The following is a 7,554-nucleotide window of genomic DNA, read 5'->3' as shown; positions in this document are numbered from 1 at the left end:
AGGGAAAACCATTCATCTACAAGAAGTATTTGTATGCTCGATTTGAAGAACCTGTTATCTATTTCTGCGATGGAAGATAAAGACTTAAAGGTAACATTTATTGATGGAAAGGTACATCTTTGGCAAAGAAACCCTAAAGACGCATTTACACTTAGATTTAGGGTTGGTGGTCTTTATTAAGTTGGAGGAAGTCCTTTGGGAGCCATGTCTTGCAATACTTCTTTTCAATCAGAATTATGGCATCAAAGATTTGCCCACCTTCATTTCAAAGCCTTACCTCGGATAAAGAAGATAGTCACAGGTATGCCCGATTTCAACATGAATCATGAAAGTGTTTGTCAGGGTTGTGAAGCTGGGAAACTTACAAGGGGACCATTCCCTTCAAGTGAAAGTCAAACTTATGATATTCTTCAATTGGTCCATGCTGACCTATTTGGTATGTTGGCCATAACATCATTAGGAGGATTTTTATATTATGCTATCTTTGTGGATGACTTCTCTCGCAAAACATGGATCTATTTCTTGAAGAAGAAGGATGAAGTGTTCAAATGGTATCGTTCTTTCAAAGTCTTGGTGGAGAATCAAACAAGGAATAAGATCAAAATATTGAGGACCGATAATGGAACCGAATATGAATCAAATGAATTCATTGACTTTTGCAGAGAGTCTGGCATTAAGAGGGAGACAACCGTTGTATACACTCCTGAGTAAAATGGAGTTGCTGAAAGAAAGAATCGAACGATCATGGAAACCACTTGTGCCATGCTTCATGATCTAGGTATATTGAAGTTCTTATGGGGAGAAGCTACAAATACCGCCGTATATGTTCAAAATAGGTGTCCACATCAAGCATTGGATTTCAAGACACTCGAAGAAGTTTTCACTGGTAAGAAACTTGATGTTTCTCATTTTAGAATATTTGGTTGTCCCGTATATTTTCAAGTGCCTAAAGAAAAGAGAAACAAGTTGGGAGCATGTAGGAAGAAAGGAACTTTTGTGGGCTATAGTGAAAACTCAAAGGCATATAGAATTTATGTACCTGGTCAATGAGATGTGGAAGTAAGCCATGATGTTACATTCGATGAAGACACTGCTCTTGGGAAAGCCAGAGATCTCCCCATTCCAGGAAAAGAGAATGATGATGCTACAGGAAAGCATATGCCCGATGTTGAAGGCCCGATGGATCCCACTGATCCACCTCCTAGTGATCCCTCTTCCTCAAGAAAAAGGACCTTTGTTGCTCAAAGACACTCTCAAAGATGTTGAAAGCATATTGCTCCAAGAGGAACATTTCATGAAAGTGAGAATCCAAACAGGTATCAAGGGTACCTTGCTGTTATGAGTACTATTGTTCAATCTGAGCCTTGTATGTTTGAAAAATCTGTGAAACAACGAGTATGGAAGGATGCGATGAATGAGGAGTACAAATCAACCATGAAGAATGATGTATGGGATGTGGTTCTTAGACCCAAGGACAAGTCTGTGGTCACTTATAAATGGCTTTACAAAATCAAACATGGAGCTGATGGGAGTGCTGAAAAATACAAGGCCAGATCTGTTGCTCGAGGCTTCTCTCAAAAGGAAGGGGTGGAATATAATGAGATATTTGCACCAGTTGCCTGATATACCACTATTTGTTCGATTATAGCTCTTACTGCCTCTCAAGGATGGAGCCTACACCAAATGGATGTTAAGACTGCTTTTTTGCATGGCTCGCTTAAGGAGGAAGTCTACTACAGATTGAAGATTTCCCTCTATGGGTTGAAGCAAGCCCCTAGGGCTTGGTATGAGAGGATTGATAGCTATCTTATGAAGCTGGGATTTACAAGGAGCAAAGCTGACCCTAACCTAAATTTCAAGGTTGAAAATGACACGCCTCTCATTCTGGTCCTTTATGTGGATGATCTCTTTCTAACAGGTGCAAACCCTCTCATTTATCAATGCAAGAGGGAGTTGGTTTCCGAATTCGATATGAAGGACCTAGGACTGATGCATTACCTCCTAGGCTTGGAGGTCTGGCAAAAGGTAGGTGAGACTTTCCTATCTCAAGGAAAATACATTGTGAAGCTACTCGAGAGATGTGGGATGGTGGATTGCAAGTCTATGTCTGTTCTGATGGAACTCAACTTCAAGACGCTGTGTGGAAGTGTTGTTGGGCCTGAATTGGCAAATCCTTCTAAATATAGAAAACTTGTGGGGGCCCTGATGTTCTTGGTAAATTCCTGTCTTGACTTATGCTTCGCTGTGAATACGTTGAGTCAATATATGGTTGAGCTTCATCGCGTTCATTGGATTGCTGCTAAGAATTTCTTGAGATATCTCCAAGGCACAATCTATTATGGACTGAGATAAACTGCCTGGAATTTGAGGCTGCATGGGTATACAGATGCTGACTGGGCTGACAATGTGGTGGATCGTAAGCGCACATCTAGTTGTTGCTTCTCATTAGGATTTGCTTCAGTTTCTTGGATGAGCAAGAAGCAGAAATCAATTGCACTAAGCACCACCGAGGCCAAATACATTGTAGCTAGTATGGCCTTATGAAGCTGTTTGTTTGAGGAAGCTCTTCAATGAGCTATTTGAGCATGTTTTAGATACCACTGTGATCTTCTGCGACAACCAAAGTGGGAATCGCCTTTCAAAGAATACCGTATTCCACAACCGCTCTAAGCACATTGATATCAGGTACCACTTTATTCGTGATATGGTACAGTGGGGAGCAATAAGGCGAGCAGGTCATAAATATCCTCATGAAGCCTTTGGGGAAGGTCAAATTCTTAACCTTTTGAGAGAGACTTGGAGTCGTGGAAAAACCCTCCCATGAGTGTCCTGCTTGAGTTGGACATTGAGCTCTGGAAGCTCCTAGGGGCTTGGGGTACTTCTTGGAGCTATGAGCGACCACAAGGTGAGTGGTTCACCTTCCCCTATGTGGTGCGTTGTGTACAGGGTGAGTGGTTCACCTTCCCCTATGATACCCCATGGTGACATGTGTGTAGGGTGAGTGGTTCACCTTCCCCTATGATTGACATATGGCATATAAGCAGGATGAGTGGTTCAACTTCTCCTATGTCATATAAGCAGGATGAGTGGTTCACCTTCTCCTGTTGATGCCCCAACATACATCCTACCCATGTAGTTCGGGACTCATGGGAAGTATCTCTCATCTGGCCAATGAGTTGGGAAATGTGGATAGCGACCATTGCACTACCGATGGATGCATCGTGTACTGTCGTACTCCCTATGTCTAGGATGCATGGTGTTCAACAACTTGATCTGGGATCATTTGAGGTTCTACCTTTGGACTGACTTTTGTTAGTGGAGAGTGGTAAGGTCTTGTGACTCACTCTCGATTGATTCTTCTTCATTATTACTTCATGGTTCAATAGAGCAGAGATGAGATGACATAGATGATACATGAAGACAGATAGATTGGTAGTGGAATTCTCCTTAGTTGAGAAGGAGTGTTAAAATTGGAAACTAGGGCTAAATTCGACTTTGGGACAACTCATTTGATTTATATGATGATTGCATTAGATTCCTCTTTTCGAGAGGACCAAGATTGATATAAAGATCATCTCATTCGGACAAGTAGAAGTATGATTTTGAATTTATGCCCAGTGATGTACAAATTGTTCAGGTCGGCCTCATCATCATGTAGGCTCATAGAGCCCAATAGACATGACACTTCACCCTCTTCAACTTGTATAAATACAAGTGTCCCTCCTCCTCATTTGGCACATTCATCACTTGCTCATTCTCTCTCCTTCTCTTATTGGTTCGTACAACATTGGGCAGCTTCTCTTTCACATGTGTGGCAAGGACGAGTTTTTTCTGGGCTGAATTGCAGAACCAAAATTTCAGAATTTCAGACAGTTTGACCAGCTTTGACCAGTTTTGACTGTGGTTTTTGGAGGAACATTTCTGTTTGTCCAGGCTGCATTGTCTGGCACATAAATCGAGATTTCCTGGTCTGTTTGACCTGTGTTGACCACAGGTTGACTGCTGCTCTTGTGACTGTTTTTGGCTGACTTTGACTGCTGCTGGATGCCGAGTTTGACTGCCTTTGACCGAGCTTCAAAGGAGGAGTTTGATTGCTGTTTTGACCAGTGTTGACTTTCTGGTTAGTGCTGAAGTTTGACTGTAGTTGACTGCAGAAATTTACAAGGCTGTTTTGATTTTGAATTGGGCAAGGCAATTTGACTTTTGTACTCTCTCTCTGTGCTGAACTTTTGATATAATAATAAGAAGAATTGATCAAAGGGTTTTTCCCACATTGGGGTTTTTTCTTGGCATGTGCCAAATGGTGTCCTCTTGTCTTGGATTTTCTTCTGCATTTTGTTTCATGTTCTATCTGCTTTTATTGTCAATGTGATTATTGTGATTGCTATTGGAAATTGTTATTGGGCTACTAAGGAACATTGAAGTAAATTGTGCTAAGCATAGAACATACCATTGTTAACTAAAATTAACATGTTCAAATCCTCTTATCTTGAGTTTCCCTGGCTTTGTTCCCTTAGGAGATATGGGAGATGACTTTATTTCATTATCCTCAGAATGCTCATCTTTCATAGCGCTCCAAATCTAACATGGTGTGAAACATGGACACTTTCATGTATAATAAAAAAGATGCTCTTCAGAACATTAGCGCAAACAGTATTTTTTTATGGTTGTCCTGTTTAGGCTCTGGGCCTCTCCAAAAAATCTTGGAAGAAAGTTGAAAAAGTTAAGAAACTATTTCTTATAGAGTATCTGGGAGTTAAAAATATAAACCCATTACTCTGATGTTAGCAGAAACAAGTGTGTTACTTTTAGAAGGAGAAGCATTATGTCAATTTATGATATATATTATCAAAATACAGCATATGGATATGAATGCATTACTGAGGCAATCTAAGATTGCATCTCAAGATAAGGTAGCATTCAGTGATTACTATGTGAGCGGATGAAAAACCCTTCAGATCTTTGGTTAGTAATCCAACGCTTAGTTTCCCAAGTCACTCAGGAGCCATTGACCTGATGGATTCTGTGCTTCCACCACTTATCTTGAATAACGTGGCACCCTCGCAGAAATTCAGATGGCCTAATCTCCTCATGCAGCCTATTGAGATTTTTCATGATTTCAAACAGCTGCATTTGAAATCTTCCACTTCAAAAATCATGAAAGCATGAAAACAAGCTGCACTAACCAAAAGGAAATGAGTTAAATCTTCAAGCTATTTTTGATCAATTGAAAACAGAAACTAGATAAAAGAAAGCAAACTGAAATCGAAAGCAATAGAATCAAAATTCTACAACAAATTGTTCAAGCAAAACATCAAAAGTAAAATTATAAGCAATGGAAATTAACAATAACGAGAGAAAAACTAGGTTTGAGCAGAAACAGAGTATTGAGAGGCAACCGTCAAATTTTGATAAGCAGAAAATAAGCTGCAAGCAAACAAAATTACTTTTGGAAAAATGAAGTGAAGCTTGCTCTCTATTGCAGGGTATTCACAAGCAAACATACATCATAAGAAAACCAATGCTCATTCAGTTCCTGGAGAAAGGCTCATCTGTATAGAAGGCCAGTAGGTAAACATCTTGTTGAAAACAGTTACATCACTTGGATGAATCAGGACCACTTTCATGGCTGATTGCTCAATTTCTGATCACTGATCCTCATTACCTTGGTTCCTTAGATGGGGTTACTTGGATCCTCAGTCATGCACACAATGTTATGTTTTATGATCAGCGAATTTTCTTTTGAATTTCCCCTTTGAATCGTGCTTATGTTTACATCAAATCACAAGTGTTTGCGAATTCTTCTGATTTATTACTACAGTGCAACTGTTGGTTTCTTTTCAATTTTTTGTCATCACTGAAACTTACTCTAGAAAATTTTGCTTTGACTCTGATACGGATAAGAATAACAGTGGTGGCAAGAATCCATTGCATTTATTGCTGCATTGTTTGCCAGTAGTATAGTTCAACATTGATTCCTGGCTACCCTTCTTTTTAGCCTCCCATCTCATGTGCAAGTACAGACTCAAATTGTTAAAGAAGGCATTCAATTCGTGAATTCTTGTGGGTTACTGTGATTTTGATTCCTGAAAAATCAGATTCTTCGAAAGCAATGCTCCAACACTTGCATAGTTTACTAGAGTAGTAAATAACATAGCAAGAATGGTCTTAACCTAGATGAGCACCACTGTGAGAGAGCAAGAAATCGAATTGAAAATCCTTGCTGACTAAATGACACTTTGACTTTTGATCATCAATACACCAGCTTTAATGTGATGTTTCATTGTTAGCAGCAAAGTGTTTGTATTTGTATAATCTTCTAAACTGGCAGGCTTTCTAAAGATAATTTGAGACAGGTAAAAAAGGATTGAAATTCCTTGCTGCGTTATTGAAGATCTACTCTAGAGATAATTGACGGTTGTTTTGATTTCCAGGAAAAGAATACGTGTCCCTAAAATCTCCAGAATATCCTGTCAACAGAACAACAGACACTCAATGCGAAAGCCTAATTGCACACTCGCATGACTGGTAAAAGGGTGTGGAGGTAGGGTTCCTCAGTAGATTTTTTTCAAGATCCCAATTTACTTCAAACAGGCAAGTGGTTTTTTTAGTACAGCATTCTATATATCAACACATCCGAATAACTTAATTTAGTGAAAACGCATACCTGTTTCAAAAGTTAATAGCCTAACTTTTGACTCGCTATTCTTGATTATGGAAAGCAAGAAAATAGCCATGGTGGGGAAGGTTCCTTTTTCCAACAGCTCCTCCAAAATGTCCTCCCATAAGACTCCATACAATAGGTCATAAATAAACCAGTGATCAAGACAGGCGTTCAGGAATGTTTTAGAATCATAAGAGACAGGTACTTAGCTGGACATCAAAGACTAGCAAGTTGGCAAGGCTATGCTGAAATGAAAGCAAAAGGTAGATGACAAACATGAAACCAAGATTAAAGGAATCTTATTCTTGCAAAAAGATAAAAAATTCTTATTCTAAGCAAGCAAAATGTTGAACGCGTAAACCTATTCTCTAGACATAAAATCATACCTATTTCTGTGTCATATGTTGAACATGAACAACGTATGTCATATGAAGTAATATTGGTAGTGTAACCATCCATACTGATGGTTCAGCCCTGAACATGGTTCTCGTGTTGAGTGGGCAAAAAAGTACTCTGCAAAATGGTATAAAACAAGGTACAATCCAGAAATAGCTCCCTTATGATGAAAATTTCATGAAAATTTAAAACACAAAGGACCTCGATAATGACCAGGAGTAATGTTTTTGGATTTTGGCCCAGTAACCATCACTGTTTTTGTAATGTTCCCAATTTTATGAATGAAAAAAATTAAAAATCACTAAGGAGTTTTGCCAATTTTTTGTAATATTAAATTAATAACGGAAAATATTATTTTTGGTGGAGAAAGGTGGAAATTATTATTTTAATGGAGGATGGTGGCAAAATAATATTTTATTGAGGGGAGACAAATCATTATCTTGATGGAGAATGACGACAATAATATTTTATTGGAGAATTGAGGCATTATTATT

General features: G+C 38.9%; 1 long non-coding RNA gene across 1 annotated transcript; it reads right to left on the bottom strand.

Moving 5' to 3' along the window:
• Positions 1 to 4,771: 4,771 nt before the first annotated feature.
• On the bottom strand, positions 4,772 to 7,350 carry LOC149137983 (uncharacterized). The gene is made up of 3 exons (XR_016264227.1): positions 7,051 to 7,350; positions 6,668 to 6,909; positions 4,772 to 5,176 (listed from the first exon to the last, which is right to left on the bottom strand). It is a non-coding gene; the product is annotated as an uncharacterized LOC149137983 (long non-coding RNA).
• Positions 7,351 to 7,554: the final 204 nt, after the last annotated feature.

Source organism: Pinus tabuliformis, chromosome X (assembly GCF_031772625.1).
Source record: "Pinus tabuliformis cultivar Carrire ecotype Pingquan chromosome X, CPIR1, whole genome shotgun sequence".
NCBI lineage: Eukaryota > Viridiplantae > Streptophyta > Pinopsida > Pinales > Pinaceae > Pinus > Pinus tabuliformis.
Note: the sequence above shows the minus strand (reverse complement) of the source record. Positions and strands in the feature narration are given on the sequence as shown.